Source organism: Rattus rattus, chromosome 15 (genome assembly GCF_011064425.1).
Source record: "Rattus rattus isolate New Zealand chromosome 15, Rrattus_CSIRO_v1, whole genome shotgun sequence".
Classification (NCBI taxonomy): domain Eukaryota; kingdom Metazoa; phylum Chordata; class Mammalia; order Rodentia; family Muridae; genus Rattus; species Rattus rattus.
Window position 1 is genome coordinate 12107548 of NC_046168.1, and position 26677 is coordinate 12134224.

The window sequence follows — 26677 nt, forward strand, 5'->3', positions numbered from 1 at the left end:
CCATACCTACCTGAGTACCTGTCTGTCTTTCCATCATTTTATGGGCTATTCCAGAGGAAAGTTACATTAATTGAGCATTTACTATACACCAAGTATATGAAAAGAACCTGCTTAACTCCCAAAGCAATTGTGTGGGGTGGGGGTGGTAGAAGATCTAGTGGGATCTGGGCTGTTATCACTTGGCGAGAGGGGCATTGATTTGTAGAAAGGAAGTTTGTTTGTTTTTAAAAGACTAATGGAGCCTTTCTCGTGGCCTCAGAAAGAGCCTGTGTTAGTTACATCAGAAAAGCTTGCAGTGACCAGTGACCAGTGAGGCTCAGAATGGCCGTGTGGTGAAGCCAGGATCACACTCCCAAACTCAGGCTTCTCTTTTCAGTTATCACTGGGTATGTGCTGGCGTGTGTGTGTGTATGCATGTGTATGTGTGGTACATAAGTATGTTTGGAGACCAGAGGACAACTTTCTGTGTTGTTTCTCAAGCACTGTCCACTTGTTTTTTTGTTTTTTGTTTTTTGGGTTTTTTTGACACAGAGTCTCTCACTGTCCTGAAATCTACCCAGTAGGCTAGGTTGGCCACCAAACCCCACCCAACCCCGGCTTTGACAAATGGAGACAGAAGATCAGTAGCCCACTGGGGAAGTAACCAGATGCCCAGAAGGCGCTCCTCACAATGGCCTCACAGTTGTGTTGAGGAATCTGCTGACTAATGACGTTAGAGTCTGACTGTAGTGGCAGCACCCGCAGTCTCCAATACTCGATACTCGTGGGCCTGAGGCAGGATTACAGCAGTCTGAGAGGTGTGGACAGCCTGGGCAACACAGCAAAATCCCTTCCCTTAAAAAGAACAAAAGAGAAGGAAGAAGGAAGAGGTAGAATGTGGAGGAGGAACAAGGGAGGGAGGGGGAGACAAGGGGAGAGAGTCTGTCTGTCTTAGGGTTTTACTGCTGTGAACAGACACCATGACCAAGGCAACTCTTACATGGACAACATTTAATGGGGGCTGGTTTACAGGTTCAGAGGTTCAATACTTTATTATCAAGGTGGGAGCATGGCAGCATCTGGCCAGGCATGGTGCAGGCAGAGCTGAGAGTTCTGCATCTTCATCTGAAGGCTGCTAGCAGAATACTGATCTCCAGGTAGCTAGGGTGAGGGTCTTAAAGCCCACACCCACAGTGACATACCTACTCCAACAGGGCCACACCTCCTAACAGTGCCACTCCCTGGGCCGAGCTTGTACAGACCCTGGCCTGAGCATATACAAAGCCATCACAGGTTCCAATTAGCCTATCTTGCATCCATAGAAGACCGCCACTGGGGCATGGCAACCTCCAGAGTCCACAACCCTGAGGGAACTGTCTCTCTCTTCCCCAGCAGTCATCAGTTTCAAATAGCTCCTCAAGGACAGAGGGGCCTTGTGGGCCTCTCTCTGCTCCAGGCTGGAACGCTGGTTAGCTTGATCTCTTGCAGATCTGACCCAGCTCTGTTTTTGTTTTTGTTTTTTTTTCCGGAGCTGAGGACCGAACCCAGGGCCTTGCGCTTGCTAGGCAAGCTCTCTATCACTGAGCTAAATCCCCAACCCCAGTTTGTTTGTTTGTTTAATCTATTGTTTTTGGATGCAGGACATGAATGTCATGTCACATGGGTGGAGGTCAGAGGATGGCTTTTGGGAGTCACTTCTCTCCTTACAGCATGAAGGTTTGGGGGATCGAATCAGGTTTTCAGCTTGGCAGCAAATGCTCCTACCTGCTGAGCCATCTCACTGGCCCCAAAAAGGCATAATTAGGCGAAACAGGATTTACATGGAAAAAAAGCTGAGATCATTGATCAGAAGTCTTAAAATTAGTGCAGCTCTCTGTGGTTCTGAATTGGGTAAATGTTTTTTCTTCTCTGGTTGTGACGGTTGATTTTAGTTGTCAATTTGACTGGATTAGGCAACAATCAATCAGTTTGCAGGTGTGTCAATCTGGTTTTGGCTACTATAATAATGAAACAGGTTAACTTTATAAAGAAAAAAAGACTTATTCAGCTCTCCATTTTGGAGGCAGTCCCATTGGTTTGGCCTCTCTGATCATGGTGCCCCTGCAGAAGTGTTTGTCCTAGACGCCGTCACTGTGTTGAGAAGGCGCAGAGCAGTTTGGGGCTTGACTCACTTATGACAACTTGCTTTGGTGAGAGCTCAGGATTGTCAGGTGGTTGAGGCAGGAAAGTCACTGCCTTCCAGGAGTGACAACTGCAGTGACCTAAGGATCTCCCCTAGCATCACCTCTTAAAGATGCCACATTATCTTCCTGCTCTGCGAGCTTCCAGCATATGGACCCTGGGTCCATGTGTATATCCAAGCCGTAGAGGCGGGTATGCCTGCCTGAGAACACTGGCAGGATATGAGCTGGGCTGAGTGGGAAGATCTGCAGGCTTCCATCCAATTAGCCCAGGTAAGACCAAGGAAAGGGGAGATAAATTCTGTCTGTCTGTCTGTATCTCTGTCTCTCTCTTCCCCCTCTCCTGTTGCTGGGACGTGCTACTGCGGGTTCTCTAGGGTAACGAGCTTAGGAAATGAATCTACGTTACAGAAGGGGATTTGTAAGATTGGTTTACATGATAGGGGACTGTGTGAGCCAACAGTGGCCGTCTGCGCACGGAGAGGCTGAGAACGTGGAAGTGGCTCGCTGCACCGTTAGAGGCCTCAGCAAGCCTTGCATATTGGAGCCTTCCTCTTCCCATGTGACTTCCCTTCTACTTCCGTGTGTCTGTGTATGTGACCCAGTGACTTTTATTAGAACTGCTACAGGGATATGGGCGCCTTACCAGTCGCTGTATCGGTGAAGAAATGTCTCTCCGTCGGCAACCATTAGTTAACTTCCCGTGGTTCCTCAGGGAGGTGTGGGGCTCATACGCTTGCCCTAGTGTCATTATTTTACCTGTGGAAGCCCAGTTTTCCCAGCTCCATATGGTGATCGTACTCTTTTGTCAGTATGTGTTTTGGACACCTTTGTTCGCAATTATGTGGCTATAGCTTTCTGGATCCCTGTGATCAGTCCGATGGTTGGCTTCGAGCATCAGCCTCTGTGTTTGTCAGGCTCTGGCTGAGCCTCTCAGGAGACAGCTATGTCAGCCTCCTATCAGCTTGCACTTCTTGGCATCAGCAATATTGTCTGGGTTTGGTGCCTGCATATGGGATGGATCCCCGGGTGGGGCAGTCTCTGGATGGCCTTTCCTTCAGTCTCTGCCCCACTCTTGTCCCTAAATTTCCTTTAGAGAGGAGCAATTCTGGGTTAAAATTTTGGAGATGGGGCTGGAGAGATGGCTCAGCGGTTAAGAGCACCCGACTGCTCTTCCAGAGGTCCTGAGTTCAATTCCCAGCAACCACATGGTGGCTCACAACCATCTGTAAAGAGATCCGATGCCCTCTTCTGGTATGTCTGAAGACAGCTACAGTGTACTTATATATAATAAATGAATAAATCTTTAAAAAAAAAATTGGAGATGGGTGGGTGACCCCATCCTCCAATGGGGGAGGTGGGGCATGCCTAACCTCTGGATTATGGTCTTGACAGGTTCTCCCTCACCTTTTTGGGGTATTTCAGCTAATGTCATCCCCATGGGGTCCTGAGAGACTCTTGCATTCCTGGCATCTGGGACTTTCTGGTTGTTACCCCCAGTTCCTCATACCCCATCCTGAAGGGAAGTTTGGCATAGTTCTTATCCTCGGTCCTCTACACTGTAGCCTTACCCCACTGGCTTTTTCCAGGATCATCTTCTTTGTATTTGACTTTTACAGCTTGTTTATGATTTTTTTTGGTAGATTTTGTTCTACTTTCTAAGTTAAAACAAAATCTATGGGGGGTTGGGATTTAGCTCAGTGGTGCAAAGAGCGCTTGCCTCAGGAGGCAAGGCCCTGGGTTCGATCCCCAGCTCCAAAAAAAAAAAAAACCAAAAAAAAAAAACAAAAAAAAACCAAAAAAAACAAAATCTAGGTGCCAATGAGATGGTTCATGGAGTGAGGGTCCTTGCTGCTAAGCCCCATGACTTCAGTACAATTTCAGGGACACACAGGGCTAAAGGAGAGAGCCAACCCCTGCAAACTGTCCTCTGAAACTAACCAAAGCATCCAGTCCTGCTGGGCATGTAATGCACACCTTTAATTTCAGCAGAGGCAGAGGCAGAGGCAGAGGCAGAGGCAGAGACAGAGGCAGAGGCAGAGGCAGAGGCAGAGGCAGAGGCAGAGGCAGACGCAGACTCAGACTCAGACAGAGACGCAGACGCAGACACAGAGGCAGAGAGGCAGAGGCAGAGGCAGAGGCAGAGGCAGGGCAGAGGCAGAGGCAGAGGCGCGGGGGGGAGAAGATGAGGCAGAGGCAGAGGCAGAGGCAGAGGCAGAGGGGAGGCAGAGGCAGAGGCAGAGGCAGAGGCAGAGGCAGAGGCAGAGGCAGATTTCTGTGAGTTGAAGCCAGCCTGGTCTACATAGCTAGCTAAAGACCAACCAGGGTTGCATAGTGGGACCCTATCTCAAACACACAAACACCCTCCCCTGTCACACACACAGACACATCAGGTAGCCCGAGAAATGACTGGAAGAACAAGACTGGAGGGAATCTATGAGGCCATAAATACTGCCAAGCAGTTCTTCCTAACCCAGTGGCAGATACTGGAAGAGACCCCTAAACCCAAGAGCACTGAGAGAAAGTTCCTTGCTGGAGCAGAAGCCGGGTCTTGCAGGCAAGAGTGTTGATGGACAGATGTCCTGATGCTACAAAAAGAATGTAGGGTTCGACATAGATGAACCCAAGCACAGCAAAGCAGTTTGAAAGTTAACAATACTGGAAACAGTTTCTGCACATCTAAGTAGAGGGTTCCACTGGGAAGCTGGCATCCTGACTTCTGCCTGGTCCTTCTGCCTGGCCACGTACCATCTGCTGGGAGGAGCCTTCTGCTGCCTCCTTCTTCCACTGCATTCAGAAGACATTCCGGTTGTACCTCGTGAATGGCCTGCTTGCCCTGCTAAGTAGCTAATGCATTAGATTTTATGTTTTTAAAAAAGAAAATCACACACACACACACACACACACACACACACACATACACCCTTGGGAAAACTTAACTTTGGCATAGATTTACATAGCTGGAATTGTCGAGCGACAGATTCTGAAAAGGTTAGACTTATACTATGCTAGAGGGATATGTTAGTTTCTAGAACTCAGACTTTCTCACTTATTAATATTCTATGTACTGATCCCCGAAGCTACCATTCCAAAGGAGAATAAAGATCAAAGGTTACACGAAACTGAAGCAGCAGGCAACAGTCAGAAAACGTGAGAAAACCCATGTGATCATTAAAACACACTTCTGGCTGGAATATAAAAAATAAATTCCCTTTTTCTGATGTTTACCCACCCGCGGAAGGAATGCAATGGTAAAAGAACAAATTCCTCTGGTTCGCAAACATTTGGCTCATTGTGAAGACAGTGTTTTTCCACTGTCTAGAAATGGGAGCGCTTTTTTATTGACTAAACAGAAGCCACGTCGGGTTAAGAGTATCTTTGCGGTTAGGCGTGGTGATGAGCATCTTTAATCACAGCACTCAGGAGGTAGAGGCAGGCAGATCTCCATGAGTCTGAGGCCAGCCTAGCCTACATAGTATGTTGTAGGCTAGCCAGGGCTACATGGTGAGCCCCTGTCACAAACCAAGAACAGCTAGATAGGAAACAAACAAGCCACCACTGAAACCTTTGCTGTCGTGTTAGATTTGAGGCAGCGTAGAGAGGCAGGAGGCAGGAAAGAGACCAGAGGCTGCTCTTAACAAATTGTTTCTCTCAAACAGGAGGGACCGACACGGTGGTAAAGGAGCCAAAGGGGAAGGGGGCACTTGGGGTTTACACAGGAGGTTTGGAAGACAACTGCAGAGGCTCCCTGAAAGCCTGCACTTCCTCCCTCCTGGAATTGTTTGTCCAGACAAGGACATTTTATCCTCAGAGACACCTTACCCCGGATATCAGGATGTGGTCCACAGTGGGCGGGGGCAGTGAGTTTGGCAAAAGGCAGTGATGGGGAAGCGGCTGGAGTTTCAACACAGGGCTTCGGTCAGAGTCTGGCAGAGTTTGTTCAAGATTTAGTCTAAAAGTTACATGTCAAAGTAACTTTTATTCACCTGATGTAATTGTCTCCTAGGTTTACTGCCTCAGTCTGCTAACCCAGGCTTAGTCCTGAAAGCCGTTAGCCTCCGTACAATCTAACCTAGGCCTAGAATGTTTTCAGCCTCTGAGACTTGCTACTGAACAAGCTCACCCTTTCTTGTTCTCTCTGAACTCTAACTGGCTGGTTCAGCTCAGCAGTTCTGGCTCAGACTTCTTGCGGACTGGTTCAATCTGGCTTCTCCTGATCATTCTCCAGCTCATTCTGTCTTCACCTGTGTCAAACTTGTTCCGTGTCTGCAACCTGTCTCTGTACAACTATCCCAGCAAAACCGCCTCCCCTCCCCCTCCCCTCTCACCTCCCCCGCTTCCCTCCCCTCTCCCCCCCTCACTGCACTGCCCCTTAAGTAGCTTCCCTTGCCTCTCTCTTCTCATGAGAGTTGGGCATACCCTAGTCTGTCAAATCTTTCTCTGATCCATCACTTTGTCTGCCACTCAATTAGAAGTCACTTTCTTTCTTTTTTTTTTTTTAATGTTCTTCCCAGCACTGTTTTTTTTTTTAAAGATTTATTTATTTACTTATATATGAGTACACTGTAGCTATCTTAGACACACCAGAAGAGGGCATTGAATCCCCTTACAGATGGTTGTGAGCCACCATGCGGTTGCTGGGATTTGAACTCAGGAACTCTGGAAGAACAGTCAGTGCTCTTAACCGCTGAGCCATCTCTCCAGCCCCTAGAAGTCACTTTCAAACATGGCTGCTTCCTTCTACAAACTGGCATTCCCGCCAATGTTTGGTCTGTATTCTGGCCAGAGGGATTAAAGATGTGTGGTATGACTGAGCCACACCACAACTAAAAACAGGTGCTTTTAGTGAACAACCCAATCTCGGGGCTCACAATGTGATCAAATATCCTGTGATAGCTAGATGGAGACAAACTGCCACAGTTTTGTTTATACGTGGCGGTATATCTATTTATTTGTTTTTGTTTTGTTTTTAATTTTTAAAGATGTTTCACTTTGTGTGTATGTTCATTGTGTATACCATGTGCGTACCTGGGCCTGGTACCTGTAAAGGTCAGAGAATAGCATCGGATCACCTGGAACTGAGTTACGGAAGGTTGCGAGCTGCCATGTGGGTTCTGGGAACTGAATCCCGGTCCTCTGAAAGAGCAACGAGTGCTCTTAATGACTGAGCTGTTTCTCCAGCCCCAAGTGGTATATTTGTCTAACAGGATTTTCCATTTATAACTATTTACAGGGCAGTAAGATGGGCTCGGCAGGGAGAACACTAGTTGCACAAGCCTGCCAGGCCAGATGCCACCTCTGTATCCCACGGACGACGAAGCTGGGTGTGGGGCTATACACCTATAATTCTGACACTCCTACTGTGAGAACCAACTGTCTGCAGGCTGGTGGACTGGCTAGCCTGTGGTATACAGCATGGCAGGAACAAGAGCAACCCTGCCTCACACCGAAGTGAAACAAAATAAGAGAAAGCTAACCCCTGATCTTTACACACACGCCATGGCATGCAAATGCCCACTAACATGTATACATCATACATAGACATACGTAATAGTAAAACAAATTTTTTAAAGGTTTTCTCATATTGAAGTAGAATAAAGTATAAAAGACCAATTATTAGACACCGACTTACTGATTTATTTAGTGATTTGCTTAAAGCCCTGCTCGCACTGTCTGTTTGCCAAGCATGACGTCACTTGCTACCTGGAACAGAATGACCTGGAGAAAGAGCTGAAAGGTCGTTGCCCTTAACAACCTGCTGACTGCTACATGCGACTCTGTTAGATCTTGCTTGCTTGCCTGCCTTGTCTTACAGTTTTAAAGCAAAACTGAGAACACAGGCATTACCCAGGATTGAAGCCCTTTCAGGAGATAGGTCCACCAGTGACATCTCTCTTCCCTCTCTTTGGCGATGGAGTGTTTATTCAAGAACACTCCTGGCAACAGTATCACTTTACACAATGGTACTGGGGATGTTTGTGGAACAGCGTGTGTTGATGTGTAGTGACGAGTACCTCTGTCACTCCATGAGCAAAGCTGGTAAACACACAGGTTTGTACTTTCAGTTTCAAGCAGGTCAGTGGAGTGCTTCAAAAGCAGTTTGGGCAAACACAGCCTGTGGTTTCTGAGACAGCACACAACCACACTCTCCTGCCAGTATACAAGCTTGTTCTTCCTGGCAATGCCAACGATAAGTGAGGAAAAGGAGATACAATTCTTAAATTCAGAGTTAGACTGGTCAAAGTAATGAGAATAAGTGATTGTTGTCTGTCAGCCATAAATGAGATCTTCATCACCTCCTGCAAGGCTACGAGATCATCAGAAGAAGGGGCAGAAAGACTGGGAAGGAGTGCTGTTGTAGGATGCTGTCTTCCAGGCAGGACATAGATGTTGTATTGTTTTTAGTTTTTTGAGATAGTGTTTCTCTGTGTAGCCCAGGCTGTCCTGGAACTTGCTCTGTAGACCAGGCTGGCCTCAGACTCACAGCGACTCACTTGCCTCTGTCTCCCGAGTGCTGGAACTGAAGGTGTGTGCACCACCGCCATCACCTGGTGGACATCACATTCTTGAAGAGATTTGGGCCTGCCAAAATCTAATCCTGCAGGAGAGAGGAGCTCACAAGGCCCGCCCCTAGTGAAGGATCATAGGCATTTAACTGTTGCTGGGAGAGAAACTACATTTTCTTCAGTGGTGTAGCCATTGGTAAGGCGCCAGATAAATGAAAAAAAGAAATAAAAAGGAAAGGAAAAGACATGACTTGTCCTAGGTAGGTGGAGGAGAAAGTTTATTACACATATATGGGAGAGCATAGCTAGAGGCAGACACATCTGGGAGTTCAGAGTGGGCATGACCAGACTAAGCTGGGCTATGTGGGGAGAGGGGGAAGGGAAGGGAGAGGTGGGGACTGAGCCAGAGGATGACTCTTAGCCAATGGAAGGGGTGGTCAGTGTGAAGCAAACGCCTTAGGACTAGTTACTAGTGTGAGAGTAGTTTGCACTTATCCAAGCCTACAGTATACAAAGAAGCAAACTCTAGCAGGGGCAGCTAGGTGGAGGTGGGGGTGGCGAATGGCTAGCCGAATTTCAGAAAGAAAAAGACATTGGCTGCACAGCTGCCTGCTAGTGAGAGAGTTACTGTTGACTTGTCCTTGCTACTTTTAACACCTCACCAATAGAACTGTTAGGAAACCAAGAAAATACATGTATTGTTCTAACCAAATTGGACATTGGTACAGTTGATCTTTTTGTCTGTTGTGGGTTCCCTTTCTAGGGCGAAGTTGGTGTGTGCGTGTGCATGTGCGTGTGCGTGTGCGTGCGTGTGTGCGTGCGTGCGTGTGCGTCGTGTGTGTGTGTGTGTGTGTGTGTGTGTGTGTCTGTAGATGTGTCTTTCCAGGGAAAGTATGTCACTCAACAGAGGTAACTGGTGTAATGACTGGGTCCTGTACAGTCACTGCTCTGGCCCTTTCTCTAAAGTTCCCCTCCCCCTCCCCCTCCCCCTCCTCCCCTCCCCCCCCCTCCCTCCCCCTCCCCCCCCCCCCCCCTCCCTCTCCTCCCCCCCCCCCCTCCCCCTCACCCCCCCACCCTCCCCTCCCCCCCCCTCCTCCCCTCCTCCGGAGGCTTGTGGACCAACTTGTGAGTTCCAGAACAGTGAGGGCTACAGAGAAGCCCCATCTCAAAAAACAACAATAATAAACAAAAAAATAACCAAAACAAAAAAAAACCAGAAACCATAAACAAACCAGTGAGTGAACAAATGAGTAAGTAACTAAGAAAATAGATAAATAGATGAATAGATAAATAGATGAATGAATGAGTGAATGAATAACAACAAGGCCTGAATGCCATGGCACTGCTGATTGTCAGCCCCTTCACCTAACACCAAGCTTGGATGCTACCTACTCACCACCACAAACACACCTACCACACTGGTCTGCACTATCATACAACACACATCCCTGCATACATGAAAAATGTACACAAACAAATCAGAAGGCAACAATGTCTGGGCAGTGACCTATCATTGCCACGGACAGATGGGCATTCTGAATCTCTAAGTTCACCAAGCTGGAAGATAGTAACCTGGAAAGATGGGGCCACAATGGGCGTGCAAACAGGCGATTCATGAGCCTCTGTTATCCATTTTAGTGTTTCCGAGTGGAGTCTCCTAGTTATGTGAAACAAAACCAACAAGGATAGAAAAAATCAGGACAGCAGTGGAAGAGTTAAAACTCCCATTTGTATTAGTCAGGAAAAAGAGAATTTTTTTTTTTTATTTTCGTAGAGTGTCTCTTTTAGCCCAGGATAAAAGAGTTGTTTTTATTTTTGTAGAGGGTCTCTTTTAGCCCAGGATGGCTCCTACTCGCTATGTTCCTGAAGAGCATCTTCAGACGCTATTTCCAGCCCCTGCATGCTGGGATTGCAGGCATGGGCCAGCACCCCCCGCTTTATGCAGTTCTCCAGTAATGAGAGTGTGGGACCTAGGCCAGGGCCCCCTTCTCTCTGTCTGTTTTTTTTTTTTTGGTTCTTTTTTGAGTGGGGATCCCCAGCCTTACTTGCTGTCTGTTTTATTCTAAGTCCCAACCCCAATCTGTCATTTGTTCTTATAGTTTTATGTATTTATTTTTACTTTTATTCTATCTGTCTGTCTGTCTATCTATCTATCTATCATGCCTACCATCTGTCTGTCTGTCTGCCTGTCTGCCTGCCTGCCTATCCATCCATCCATCCATCCATCCATCCACCCACCCACCCACCCATCCATCCATCTATCCATCCACTCACCCACCCCCCCCCCTATCTTTATCTATCTGTCTGTATCTGTCTGTCTGCCTATCTATCTATCTATCTATCTATCTATCTATCTATCTATCTACCTATCTATCTGTCTATCTATCATGCCATCTATCCATCCATCCATCCATATCCATCTATATCTATCTATCTATCTATCTATATCTATCTATGCCATCTATCTATCATGCCATCTATCTATCTATCTATCTATCTATCTATCTATCTATCTATCTATCTATCTATCTATCATGCCATCTATCTATCTATCTATCTATCTATCTATCTATCTATCTATCATGCCATCTATCTATCTATCTATCTATCTATCTATCTATCTATCTATCTATCTATCTATCATGCCTACCCACATCAGGGCTCTGTCCTCCCTGAGCACCCGCACTCTCTTGAGAATATCCACACACATACATGTACACATTTAAAAGCCATATAAATTAAACTTAAAATAATTACCCTGGCATTAAAAAGAATGAGATCAAAGGGACCTTGGGCTGCAGACGGGAAGGACTGCCGGGCACTGGGTTGGGAAGCTAAGCTGGTCCAGGTGCCCAGGGTTCTCTCCTCAGCAGTTCATAACCTGGGGTGTTGCTGCAGTCCACACGGCAGTTCTGCTGGCTTTTGGGACTGAGGGTAAGGATGAGTAGAAGCCAGGCTACTGATTTCCAACTCTTCCTTCCTTCCTTCCTTCCTTCCTTCCTTCCTTCCTTCCTTCCTTCCTTCCTTCGTTTTGTTCTTTCTTTCTCTTTCTTCGTTTCTCTTTCTTCCTCTTTCTTTCTTTCCTTCTTTTCTTCTTTCCTTCCTCCCTTCCTCCCTTCCTCCCTTCTCCTCCTCCTCCCCATCCCTTTTTCTGAGATAGGGTTTATTTGTATAACCCTGGCTGTCCTGGAACTAACTCTGTAGCCTTGAACTCTCAGCCCCAGGCCCCGGAATGCTGATCACACAGATCTGAGTGATCACTGATGGCTAAAGTTGCTTGTTTATCTTTTTGTACGTGGGACCCAAATACAAATAGTAGCCTCAACAATAAACACTGTGCCTTAGAGTTTTATTGCTGTGAACAGATACCATGACCAAGGCAACTCTTATAAGGACAAGATTTAATTGGCACTGGCTTATAGGTTCAGAAGTTCAGTCCATTATCATCAAGATGGGAACATGGTGACATCCAGGCAGGCATGGTGCAGGAGATGCTGAGAGTTCTACATCTTCATCTGAAGGCTGCTAGCAGAATACTGATCTCCAGCTAGCATGAAAGCCCAAACCCACAGTGACACACCTACTCCAACAAGGCCACACTTCCAAACAGGGCCACTCCCTGGGCCAAGCATATACAAACCATCACACATGGGAATAGTTGCTGCTCTGCCTAAGGTCTCTCTGACCTCTGTGGTTTGGTTTCTGTTTTGTTTTATTTTCTGTTGTTGTTATCATATCTGTAAACCTACATTCCTTCCTCCCTCTCTTTCTTTGTCCCTTCCTTCCTACTCTCCCTTTTCCCTTTTCCTCCCTGCCCCAGATAGGAAGCAAGCATGCCAAAGCTTGTGCTGCTTTTCTTTTTAGCCATTCTGGTGTACGTTACCTGGTGTATGTTATTCCAACCTAGATGGTGGTGAATTCACATGGTTGCTTTCATCTTGGCGAGATTACCAGCCAAGATGTCTGCCATCTACATGACTGCCTCCATCCTGGTGAGGTCAATGTTTAATAAAGTAACAAAACAAGACATTAAAAACAAACATAGGAACACAAAACGTTCCTGGGGTTAAAGAGAAACAGGGGAAGGTGGTGCTGGGAGCCTGGCTCATGGGGAAATCCTGGGCTAGGGTGCCCGAAACTCTGGGCTTCCTCCTCTGTACTGCATAAACTCGGTATGCTGGCCCACGTCTGTAACCCCAGCACTCAGGAGCTGGAAATAAGCAGACCAGGTGTACTCGGGCTGGGTGGGGGAAGGCTGCTTCCACGGTTCTTTCCACACTTAGTCCTTTTCAGCTTTTTGAGGGAGCTCCGAGCTCACATCTCTTTTAGCTTATTCAATATACTTCACTACTTCTTCTTTTTTTTTTTAAAGATTTATTTATTAAATGTGAGTACACTGTTGCTCACAGACACACCAGAAGAGGGCATCAGATCCCATTACAGATGGTTGTGAGCCACCATGTGGTTGCTGAGAATCGAACTCAGGACCCCTGGAAGAGCAGTCAGCGCTCTTAACCACTGAGCCATCTCTCCAGCTCTATACTTCACTTCTTTATTTGACTTAATTTTATCTGGAAGCCAGCAAGTCCATGCATTGCTCCCCCTCTCTTACCCTCAGAGCACCAGACACATGGTCTCATGGCCTCTCTCAGGACTTCTTTCTGAGTGCTGCTGAGAGTGAGTCTAAATTATTTTAACATTATCATTGTTGCTGTTGTTATAATAGTATTGTTATTTCTTTAACCTTTACCTTTTTATCATGAGGCAGAGCAGAGAGGGAGAAAAGAGACAGAGAGAGGCTTCACTGTCTATAGCAGTCTTCCCAATCTTCCCAATTTCTCCTTGTTCTATTTTCAACAGTCTCTGAAGCCCTTTCCTACTACCACTTTCCCCTGCCTACAATGTTACTGATTTCTTGAGGAATTATTTCCTGTCCATCCCAAGAGACCCTGTCAAATATTTGTCTATAGGGATTGTAGACAAACTCCTTTTTCCCACATAAACTGCATATTGCCTGAGTTTACACACTGAGTAAAAATCTGCCAAGACAAAGGATCATGTTGGAAGACAACCCCTATTTCAGTGATTTAGCAAAATTTTGGTGATAGTTTATAGATACAAGCCAGCCAGAAAGGTCAGGCTTGCTCTATCATTCCCTAGGTAGAAAATCAAACTTTCACACTTGGTACTGAGCCCCAACTAGTCCTGTCTTTGGCCTTGATTCAGGGACCAGGCTCAATGACAATTACATGAAGTCTAGAGCTGCTTGTATCCAAGCGACCAGGTTCACACTTAGCCTGAAGCTTGGCCTTTAGCTCCCCGCAGCCCCTTTCCTTCCCAGTGCCACTCAACCTGGGTCAAATGAGGAGAACCAGGTAGGAAAGCACATCACTTGGTAGAAACACCAAAGAGAAACGGGCTGCAGGATGAAAAACCCATTGGGTTAACTCTCCAACACTCCAACTGAAGTAAGTATTCTGCCTTCTCTATAAGTTCCTGGAGGGGGAACAGTTTCCTCAGTACTATATGACCCTACATGGGCAGCCACCTCCACTAAGCTAGAGGCCACTTCACTGTCCAGACCACATCACTTTGATTTAACATATGAGCACTTATTAGATTCCTTGGTAGCTTGCCCCTCCCTCTGCAGTGGAAGTGAGAGAAGAATAAGACACTATACACAGTAGGACCTCATGTAGGCATTCCCGATGCCTGCACCTATGAGTGCCCTGAGCGCCAGGCAGGTACTGATGCCAGGCAGAATTGAAGAAGCAAGAACTAAAGTACTCAGAGGAGATGAGAAGTCCACACGATAGTTTCCAGAATAAAGGAGTTTCCCTCAGAAACTGAAGGGAATTTGAGGTGGAAAGAAAGAAGGAGATGTGGTCCTCCAGGCTGTTCCCGAGCTGCCTATAGAAAGGTAAGCTGACTCGTGGGGAGGGAGGGGAGGGATCACTCTGAAGAGAAGTTGGAAAGGGCTCTGTGACAATCCTTCATCTTGGACTTTTTTGTCTAATACATTGGGTGTGTTTCATGATCAGCAATCATGTGAACATCTTAGTAGAGGACCTACGACAGGAGGTACAGGAGAAGAACACTTGGAAAATATGCCTTCACTATCTAGGAACTCAATGTCCACTCTGGGAAGTCTGGACTGAACCCTAAGATAAGTTGGTCCTAAATAGGAGTGTTCATTTAAAGTGCAGTGTCATGGGGACACCCGGTGACAGCACAGGTCACATCCAGGAGGGTAAGTGTCTAAGATATTCAAAATACGAATTGTGCAGATGGGAATCAGAGAGCTGTGTAGGGTGCTGTTGTTATGCAGGTGAAGGGAGGCACAAGATAAAACAAGGCCTGGCATTGACAAGGGGGGAGGTGGGAACAGAGGTTTCAGAAGGAGAGGGAGAAGCAGAAAGGGAGAGGCAACATGGAGGCAGACGTAAACAATCCATTGCTATGCATCCCTATATAGATACAGTTGCTATGAATATTTCTTAAGGGATGAACTTCTACAAGTCAATTTATCTTATCTAGGCAGGTGGTTTATGTCTTTATCAATTGGTTGTGAGTTTATGTGGATGTATCGTGGATTGTGAATTTAACATATAAATCTGATTGTTAAGTTACAGTTTATTGAGTTATGATTTTACCCACTAGCTGGAACCAGAGAGTTCGATGCTAGTAGAGAGCTGCCAGGAGAGATACTAACCATAGATAAATTATGGTTAGTTCCATATGGCCCTCCGGTGCCAGAACTAACTCTAGGTGCCACGCTGGAACGGCTGGAGAATCGCCTGGGTCTGAGAGTACCTTGGGGTAGCGTGGAGCCACTGAGATAAATGCACCCCTAAGTGTCATGTGGCCAGCACCAACGCGGGATAAAAGGTACAGGTTTTTCCAATATTTACCGCAACAGAGCTGACTCCTGACTCAAACACTGTCTAGTCCAACCCAGTGTGGGAGCTGGATGAAATTTAAAAATACGGGCTGTAGCCAACTCTAGCCAGGTTCCGTAGCCTGGGGCTATCCATAGACTGGTTTTCTAAAATGTCCACACAAATCTCCTGTCTCTCCATCTGCAGCAAACACAGCAGACTCACCTCAGTATCTCTCCCTAGCCAAGCCAATGAGGTTAACCCCCACTCCCCACCCCGAAGGCAGCCCCACTCACACAGGTTGTGCTTGCAGGCAATGTAGGGCAGGATGAAATCATTCTGAGTGATCTCGTTTGACCAGCAGATAAGTAGGGCTGGCATGGATGGATATTCAGATGGGGTATGAGGTTCCAGCCTCACTTCCCTGGGCTAGGGCCAACAGGTGGCTTGCCATTTTGCATTGGTAGCCTGGGAAGCCTTCTATCAACACACTGGACGATGAATGGAAGGACTGGAATACACCCCATCACAGAAATACTGTACAGCCACCAGGAATGGGAGCATAAGAGCAAAAGAATTGATTCCAAATCCCAGGGCAAGATGATGAAGTGTGGACACTATGACTTTCCCAAGCCTCTCCTTTCTCTCTACCTACATTTGGGACAGTTCAGACCTACCTTGAATTTCTCACTCAGCCACTGGTTTCTCTCATAATCAGGAGTAAGAAGAAACCAGCCCATTGTCCAACACTCCTACTCCAAGGACCCGGCCACCCTAAAGCACGGGATTGGCAACCTCAAATACTGAGTCTAACAATCCAAGGCTTGAGGGGTGAAGAGTGCTTGGGACTGTGCGCCCTACATCTGTAAGACTTACAAAAGTGTTAGGCAAGTCTTCGTGGGGAATGTGGCCTAATTTCAACAGGGGCGTCCCTGAGCGGTACACCACAAAAGCCACTGGCTCACAAAAGCCATCAAAGCGTTTGCAGGCCCCTCCTTCTCAACCCAGTCTATCCCCACCCCCACCCCCGCTCTCAGCAGTAAAATGTCCCACAGGAGCTGTTCAAAATGGCAGATCTTGTCAAAATGGCTGGCACCACAACATGTAGGCCTGCAGCAGTAATAGGAGTTGCAGCACTGCCTTTCCCATCTCAGCTACCCCTCAGGTGCTGTCCACAGTGGCAGCACCTCCTCTCCAGCTTCCCATCCCTCCCCACCCCCCAGCAGCCCCACAGGGATAGCACCTCAGTAAAAGCCAGTTGTGGCCAGGAAAGACTTCCTAAGCCACCAATCCTAGAACAGGAAAACACACCAATCTCTGAGGTCCCACAAGCTCATGACTTAAAATCTCACCAATCTTCACTCTGAAAATCTCTGCCCTGAGCTCTGTCCCCTTAGAAATCCTATATAAGCACTGTCCCTTTGTCCAGTTCCCTGCTGTCCGCTCCTGGGGGCAGAGGGCAGCTATCTCTGGATTCATCTCTCCACACCCTGGACCAGCCAATAAATCTTTTATGAGATTTCCTGCCTCAAGCGACTCTCAAAGCCAAGAAGAAGCAAAGAGAAGAAGAGAAGAAGCAAAGAAAAGAAGCCAGGCTGAGGCCCCTGACCTCCTCAGCTCAGTTGAGGCTACCCTCCCCTGGGAGCTGCAATGCCTCTGCTTAGGAGGAAACCTCAGGGCTATGTGATTCCTGGGTTCTGGTATCTCAGGATGCCCTTCCACTAGGATACCTTCTGCCCTCAAGGCTGTATGGTTCCTGGGTTTCGGAGTCCCAAGATATCCTTCCATCTGAGCGGAAACACTTACAGAAGCAGAACCCTCTAACTCCAGGGTTCTGTTTTGAAACACCAAGACCAACAATCCTCAGGAGGTTTCTGGAAAAGGCAGATTCTAGGTCCACCTGGTGGAGACCTGTAGTGCAGGACCATCAGTCATAGGTTGCTAGATACCAATGGACATTGGTAGGGAAGAAATATTACCAGAAGATTATTCTATTCTGTTCTGTTCTGTTCTGTTCTGTTCTGTTCTGTTCTGTTCTGTTCTGTTCTGTTCTGTTCTGTTCTGTTCTGTTCTATTCTATTCTATTCTATTCTATTCTATTCTATTCTATTCTATTCTCCTTATAAGAGCCAAAGTTAACCTCTAAGGCCCACTTACCCAAGAACAAGGTAACTTCCCAGAATGCAGGAGCTGTTGTTCTTAGGAAACAACAAGCCATGCTTTCACCCTAAACAAATTCGTTTGAACCAACTACACTGGATGAACTTGGTCATATGTAGGGGAGAGGAGATTGATGCTGGCTCAGGGTTTCAGGCTACTTCACTCCACCATGATGGGAAAGGCATGGCATTATTTATGACAGTAAGAGCATGTGGCAGAGACGCCTCACAACAGACCAAAATGCAGAGGACAGTGGAACCAGAGGACAGTCTATAACTTTCCAAGTCCCACTTCTAGTGAGTCACTTCCACCAGTGAGTTCCCATCTGTCAAATAGTGCAACAGCTCAGTGTTTGATATGCGTTGTAGAGCAGGTACTCAACTATGTGACTGTATCATATCCTTCATAGTTGTCCTCTGTGTTGAGCTGTGTGTGGGATTTTTCAGGTCATCCAGGTGCCTAGGCTTTACTTTGGCAGACATAGCTGAGACTCCTGAGAATTCTGCCTGACATCCTTGCCAGCCCAAGCTTTGGTTTAGTTGTATGCAGTATTACTCTTAGGTCTTATCTGCATAGCCCTGATGGCCTATCAAGATGTGTATCTCACTGGGCTTGATGCTTAGTGGTGTATGCCTTTAAAGCCAGGATTAGGAAGGCAGCAGCAAACAGATCTCTGTGATTTCAAGGCCACCCTGCTGTACATACCGAGTTTCTGAACAGCAAGGGCTATGTAAACAGCCTGTCTCAAAAACGTAAAAAAAAAAAAAAGGTTGTTATGGGTCTGGGCTCACTCAGAGATTTGCCATGAACAGAAATAAAATTAATAAGAGAAGCCTTTTTGTTTTTAATTAGACACTGGCACTCTGAATGATCCGGGCCAGGTCTGTTCCTGAAAGTGCTCCCAAGCCTGAGTCCCTAGCTATACTTGATTACCCAGTGTCACCTACTGTCATAGCAACAGACCTAAACTGCATCCACTGCTGTCATGGTAACAGACCTGAACATTCTATTTCCCAGAGTACCCTGTTGTAGCAACAGAGCAGAAGACTCCATTGCTGTCATGGCAACAGATCTGATGTAGCCCCTAGTGTGTCATCAGCCTAATGCTTATAGAGTAAAAATCACGAGATCACATTTTTTTCTGCCTACATGTTTTTAACATATATGTCTTGCAGCTATCCCAGTCATTTAGCAGAGTAAGCAAATTTGATTACAAAAGCAGAAATAGCAGTCTTATGACCTATTATCTTGCAAAAACAGCAAATTTTACAAGATCAGTCAATTTAAGAATAGTCTTCATGGGGCTGGAGAGATGTCTCAGCGGTTTAGAGCACTGTCTGTTCCCCAGTTCAATTCCCCCAAACCACATGATAGCTCACAATCTTGGGATCTGATGCTCTCTTCTGGCATGCAGGTATACATACAGATAGCGCATTCATACATAAAATAAATACATTTTTAAAAAAGAAGTCTTCCTTTGAGAAAAAAAGGGAAGAAAGCTGCTGGAATACAGCCTGTGCAAGCTGGGAGCTTACATGTTGGAGGCTTTATTTTTTCTTCTTTTTTACCTGCCAAGCATAGTAAGTGTACATTTTAAATAATGTTAACCATAAAAGATGAACATCCCTCCCATCTTTATTGATCTCTTAGATGTCCTCTTCTGTGAAATGTTTAACGAAGGTCTCTGTTAGTCAGAGTTCTCTAAAGAAGCAGAACTGAATCTGGAATGAATATATAGACATATGCATATTAAAAGATATATGCATAGTTATTAGAGGGTCTTACAAGCTGTGATTAGAGTAGTCCAATAGTGCTTATTTCCTAATGGAAATAGCCAGCAATCCAGCAGTAGAGTCTCAACAGCTCAGCAGTCCCTATATGGTACAACAGTCCTAGGAGATTCATAGAAGGCCACTAGTCATCAGTGTATGTCACAATCCCATAGAAGTAGTTTCTAATTGCCGCAAAGGATGTCTCAGCAGCAGAAGCAATAAACACACTTCTTTGATGTCCTTTTGTGTGTGATGCCACCAGAAGTTGTAGCCCAGATTTAGGGAGGGTCTTCCGACCTCTAATGATCCAATCAAGACAATTCCTCACTGGTGTGTCCAGCTGTTCTAGTTCCAGACGTAGCCAAGTAGACTACTGGGATTAGCCATCACAGAATAGCCTCTATTTTCCATTTTTAGAGACTATAAAATTGTGTAGTTTCATCTATTTTTAAAAAACACTGACAGGACCTTTGAAACTCTATGCTGGATATAGTTTTTTGTTTGTTTGTTTGGTTTTTAAATCTAATCCCATTCTGTGGATTTTCATGAGCAGAACTTTTTTTTTTTTTTTTTTTTCAGAGTTGGGGACCAAACCAGGGCCTTTGCCATAGGCAAGCGCTCTACCACTGAGCTAAATCCCCAACCCCATGAGCAGAACTCTTAATAACAGATTTGTGTTTTATTTTATTTTCTTCATGGAACTTTTTGTGTCCCATTTAAGAAATCTTTGTGTCCTGGGTCATCAATGTGTTTTATTTTCAAGGGGGCTAGAGAAATGGCTCAGGGGTTGAGTGTGTGCTGCTCTTCCAGAGGCCCTGTGTTCAGTTTCAATTATCTACCTTGGGCAGGTCTTTAGTGTCTGTAACACCAGCTCCAGAGGACTTTACACCCTCTTCTGGTTTCCATGGGCACTTGCACTCACTGCACAGATATACACATAATTTCTTTTCTTTTCTTTTAGATTTACTATATATAAGTACACTGTAGCTGTCCTCAGACACACCAGAAGAGCATCAGATCTCATTATAGATGGTTGTGAGCCACCATGTGGTTGCTGGGATTTGAATTCAGGACCTCTGGAAGAGCAGTGCTGTTAACCACTGAGCCATCTCTCCAGCCCCATTTCTTAAAATAAAACCTTTTAAAACAGAATTAGCCAGGCATGTTGGCACATGCTTGTAATTCCAGCACTCAGGAGGAGGAGGAGGACCAGGAGTTCAAGCCCAGTCTCAGCTACATATAAAAGGTCAGTTTTGGCTACACGAAAACCTGCTACAAAACAAACAATTGCAAAATCATCCCAACAGTACCTTCCGTACCCAGGAAGGTCATTGCATTTTATATGCTTTTGTCACAGGAACCTCCTGCTGGGTTTCCCCAAAAGCTTTATTTTCTATCAGACAGGCCTATCTCCCTAAAGCAGGGATTGAGAAAATAGCATCAAATATTGAGGTAGGATTTATATACGCCACCAAACTGCAAGGCTATGGAGTTTTCAAGGGTTTTTGGTTATATAGGAACTTGGCAGAACATTTCAAAATAATTTTCAGAACACATCTTATCCAGATGGATGGAGGTTAGGGTATAGGATGTGGAAGACATCAAATTCCAGAAAATTAGTCAAGATGTGGTCAAACTCAAGTATTATAGGGAACAGGAATGAGTTTACTTTGACCTTGTAACCAGGTGGCTTTTAATCTCAAGATGGAGTCAGGCTTGTCCATCAGTTTCAGTTCAGCTCTGTTCTACAAGGTGGTCAGGTATGTTTTTCAGAACTGGACAAAATCTCTTCCTAGACTGTAGGCAAGTTTTTCCTCTGGCTAGTACCTAGGGTTTTAGCTTTTCCCATTCTTCATTCACCATGGGACTCCTGAGGAAATCTTAATTCTTTGGAGTCCACTGTTTCAATAGTTCAGCAGCAGAGGGAACAGTACTTCTGAGTGTGCATGTGTACTAGACGTGTGTGGGTGCACACATACCACTGTGTGCGTGTACATGCACAGCCCAGAGGTCAACGTCAGGTATCCCAGCTACGAATGCAGCTGAACTCTGAACTTTTCTTCACCCTTGCACAGGAAGCATTTTATCCACTGGGCTACTTCTCCAGCCCTTTCTTGATAAAATAGCCCCTTTCATTAGCTGGCTCGGTCATACACATCTTTAATTACGGCACTGAGAAGGCAAAGAAAGATTTCTAAGCCCATCCTGATCTACATGATGAATTTCAGGCCAGCCTGTGAAGCCCTGTCTCATACAACAAAGCTTTCAGGTCTGAGAGATGTCTCAGTTACTGAAAAGTGCTTGCTGTTAAGCCTAACAGTTTGCTCCCCGTTCTGGGAGCAAGTAAAGGGTGGAATCAGCTCTGATTGTACATACACATGATGTATTCATACCATAGTAAGGCTTTTTTTTAAAGGTTTCAGCAAAGGATGATGGTGCATGCCTTTAATTTCAACACTCAAGAGGCAAAGGTGATAGAGCACTTTGAGGTGAAGGCCAGCTCAGCAAATTGCAGGCTACCAGGGTGACATAATGAGATCCTGCCTTAAAAAAAGGGTAAGATTTGTGTGTATAGACACACAGGAGTGAGCATAGGCCAATGGCATTAGATCTCTTAGAACTGGAGTTTTAGGGAGTCTTGTATTGCCAGACACGGGTACAGAAATCCAAATTTAAGTTTTTGGCAGGAACAATAGACCATTTTGACTTTCCAACCCCCCCCCTTTTTTTTCCAGAGGCCAGCTGAGGGCAGAGGGTACCCTAGAACTGGAATTACAGGCAATCGTTGAGTACCATGTGGATACAAGGATCCCAACCCGGGTTCTTTGCAACAGGAAGTACTCTTAACTGCAGAGACATGTCGTTAGCCCCTTGTTCCTGTTCTTTAAAGCATTTAAATTGACCACCATGCCTGTCTTATTTCATCCAGGCATTTCTATCCCCTCCTCTTCCTGTAGCCTAAATGAGAGGAGCATAGACCATCCATCACTCAAGAATTGAGACCAGCTTGAGGACATGGAGAGGCAGCATGAACTGTATGTGAATGACAGAGCACAGTTCTAAGGATACTGGGGAGATGCAAAGGCCCTGGGGAGTTGCTATAACCTTGAGCCTCTTCATAGCAGTGTCGGAGAGAGAAAAGGCCTCTCGGGGGCACAGCCACAAGCAGGCACACAGAGGCTGAATAATGTACAGAAGGAACAAAGGTATGGGAGGGAGGGAGGCCCTGCATAGTATATCCTTACCTGTGCCCACTGGCTTAGCAGCCGCTGCTTTTCTCCCAGTCAGGGATACCAGGATGGAGTAGCTCCCCTACTTCAGTAGAGTGAATGGTTTCCTATTTGTCAGCCCCTAATCCAACCAGGGGCACTCCCCAACTAGAAAAAGTAGGGGAAATACACTTTATTGATTAAGGCAGAGCGCATGTTTATTTCTCAGACTCTCCTCACTTGAATATAATTCTTCTCTCCCCACTGGTGAGGTGAGTTGTCAGCAAGAATAGCTAGTGGATGTGCACTGTGTCTCCTACTTTCAGGCTTGGGCTTCAGTTCCTGAGACAAGACTAAAGGCACGAAGAATATAGGAATCATAGGGAAATATGAGAACTGCTATGGTAGCTCCCTCTGGAAAACGGTGCAGAAAACTGAAATCAGACAACCCACCAAGGCCAAGTACTCTTGCTCCTTCTTTGGCAAGATCAAGATGAAGAAAGGAGCCGCTGGCATCTAGCACTGTAGTTCCGACATGAAGAGAGTGGCGGCAGGCCTGGACCTACACCATTCTGCCATCACAGGAAGTCTGCCATCAGAAGACTCAAGGAACCGAAAGACCAGTTAGAAGTGCCACCATCTGAGACTCACCTGGCCTGCAATAAATGGGCTAATTTACATAAAAATATTACCAACTTTTGTGACCTGGAAGTGATTTTGTCTGGTATTAGTGTACTGGCTGGCATTTGTCCTGTAGTCAGTGAGTGAAAACAATAAATAAAAAGGACACGATGCTGCTGGTATGGTGGAAGAGGAAGTTTATTACAGATATGTGAGTGAGCATAGCCAAAGGCAGACACAGCTGGGAGAGTCCAGAGTGGTCATGACTGTCAACCATGTGGGAAAGAAGGAGAGAGAAAGGGAAGGGGGGAACCAAGAACAGGAGCCAGGAGGCCAAAGGTACAGAAGAGGAGAGATGAGTGGGCAACCAAAATGTCTGAATTATATAGGGAACAGCTTCTGGGAGAGAGAATTCAGGGCAGATGGTGAGGCATGTCAGCCATATCCCGTTACAGGTATGGACTGAGGGATGATGGGAGAACCTGGAGTCCAGGCCTGCTTTGAAAGGTTAAATAGGCACCTCAGCCGCTTGTCCTGGGTCTGAAACTTACTATCACAGCCTTTTCTTGATAATACACAAATAAGGGGCAACATAATAACTTATGACTACTTTTTCCCCATATTGGGACACTGTTGTCGGGGACCCAAAAAGCTGGAATGTTGGCCAAGTCCAAGAAGAGCAGGCTGTTTCCCTTGCTGTCTAGGTTGCAGGAATATCTAGCTAGGGACATGAAGACAGCAGTTGGAGCAGTTTGCAGTCTTCCATTGAGTGGAAATCTGCTGGAACAGATTTAAGGAGCTTGGGGGAAATTTTTCTTAGGTTTATATTTAAAACTTTTAGGCCCATGGTCCTGGTAACTGGGGGAGGGGAGTCCCAAAACCAGAGAAGGGGAAGAGATCCCACCCTCAGAAATGGGCAGGGAGGGAAACAGGCTGTTGGTGGACAGTACTTATCTGAAGTCCATTTGGCCCGTGAGAAGTGGATCCATGTCCATACCCTGAAGCTTTCAAGAGTTCTTTACATTTACAAAAGAGGATTAAGTTTTAGCATTACCACTGTTTGTAATCTGAACTGAAATCCACACTGTAGAAAGAGCAGCAGATTCACACCTTTGAGACAGTGAAAAAGCCTGGGACCCCAAAAAGACTTTGGGAAAGCATTAACACTCTTTTTTTTATCCAGAACATTGGGAGATATAGAGCGAGTAGATTTTTAAGAACAATGAGAAGCACTTTTAAGTCTCTAATTAGAAGACAACCAAAGAAAATTTAAAATCCTGAGCTCGTGACTATAATACGAGTACATGTTTATCAGAGCTAGATTAATAGTTTATCAGATCTCCATTGGTTAATATTAAAACTCTAAATTTTTGCTGAAGTTTTAATATAAAAATAGCATAGAGAGGGAAAGAAATCTGAAACATTTTTTCATGTATTTACCATGAGAAACAGGTAGTTGATTACTGACAGCAGTCATTGTAAAGCAGGTTCCTTTAAATAAAGGGATAGTAAAAAGTTACTTTAAAACCTGTTTTCTCAGTTTATTTCTATTTTAGAGTCTGGTAGCAAGGTTCTCAGAGGGACGTCTTAGGAAGCTAGGCCTGAGGCCTGACTTTTACATATGAAGAGAACTGAGAAGACAACTGAAGGTTTGGCTGCTGGCATAAACTAACAAATCTGTCACTAGCCCAGTCACCACTCCATCAGAGATCTGAGAAGGATACATTTCACAGGAGTAAGCAAGCAGGAAGTACAGACCAAATGGCTCTAGATTAAAAATGACAAGTTTAACAGCTACCGAGACGATCACCCTACAGCTGCTCTGTAATAATCATGGCTTCACTGGGGGGCAGAGGTCCCCAGGTAGCATCAGTCTTCGGCTACCAGACCCAGAGAACAGACTTCCCTGTGGCCTATCTTGTCAAGAGTAAGTGGGTCGTCACCTCTCCAGTGTCCTGCTTGTCCACAGTTTGGACAGGGTGAGGTGAAGAACAGTTTTTCACCCAGTGTCCCACTTGCCACATTTAAAGCAAGATCCAGATGGAGTTCTGTGCACCATCAACTTCTCTGGAAACCTTGAGGCAACGGCTAGGAGCTGGGGTCTCTGTCACAGTAGGTTTTTTCCATTAAACATTTTAAGTGCTGTATTCAGCAGATTCCTGAAAGTTCGGAGGAACATTCTCTATCAAGCATAAACTAACAAACTTTGCTAGTTTCTAGTTAGTTGTTTTAGGCTTAACTTTGAAAACGTACTGGAGACTAAATAAAGCTTATATCAGAAATTATTTACATTAGTACTTAGCATGACTGCTGTATTGTGTACCTGAATAGACCTTAGGAATCTAATAATCTTATCAAATATACATTATTTATCAAACATATTATTATTTATCTAAATTTTCCAGAACAGTTAGCAAAGACATTAGTCAAACATTCATCTTAAATCAGTTTTTGTTAATCTAAGTATCTTAAATTTTTAACAAAAATTTAACAAAATTTATAACAAAAATTCTAAAATATTTGGAGACTTCTACTTCCTTAGTCTAAAAGGATACACAATGATAAACTAAGGGATCAGAAGTACTGAGAAATTTTATAATTGTTGCTTTATGCCAAGTGGTCATCTTAAAGACAGTGAAGTCACATGGCATATACCCTTTAACCTTAGTAAAAATGACTACCAGTCATGTGGCTGCTTACATCTTGATGAGGTCATCAGCCAAGATGGAGGCAAGTCATACAGCTGCTGTTTAAATCATGTTTTCCTAGCAGACCTATTTTTTTAAAGCAAGAGTTGAATCCAAGTTACAAGTACAGTATATTCTACACCAGATTAAATCACATATATAGTATGTTATAACAAATTAAAATCCTTATGTATAGGTTAGTTATAAGCTTCTCGTTGTAAGTTTTAAGCCAAATTTTGTTACAGAATTTATAAATATGGTGTTTATGGAATGCGACTAGAAAAGTGGGGAAGTAAAAAGGATAAAGGTAAGTGTGATCAAACACACTATCTATATACGTAAAATATCATAATGAAAACCAACTATGTGTAATATATGCTTATAAAATACCAAATACTTTAAATTAATTCTCCAGTGGAATTTATTAGTACTTCCAAGACACTGAGTTTAAATGTTTTTATTACTTATATGAACTCGCACACATTCTTTTGCTAACTTTAATTTGTTATGAAAACTGCTAGGCTAAATGGGAACTGCCCAAATGACTTCATTTTGTCCTAGTTTTAGCTAACTCCATCTCAAGCTTCACCCTACTGTTCCCCAACCAAGGCTAAGCACACCTTGATGAACAGAGCATTCTCACACAGCCGTATCTGTAGCTTTAGGAAGTCCATAACATAAAATA

The 26677-nt window shown here is 45.1% G+C and overlaps 1 pseudogene; it reads left to right on the forward strand.

Moving 5' to 3' along the window:
- Positions 1-12624: 12624 nt before the first annotated feature.
- Positions 12625-23452, forward strand: LOC116884923 (annotated as a pseudogene).
- Positions 23453-26677: the final 3225 nt, after the last annotated feature.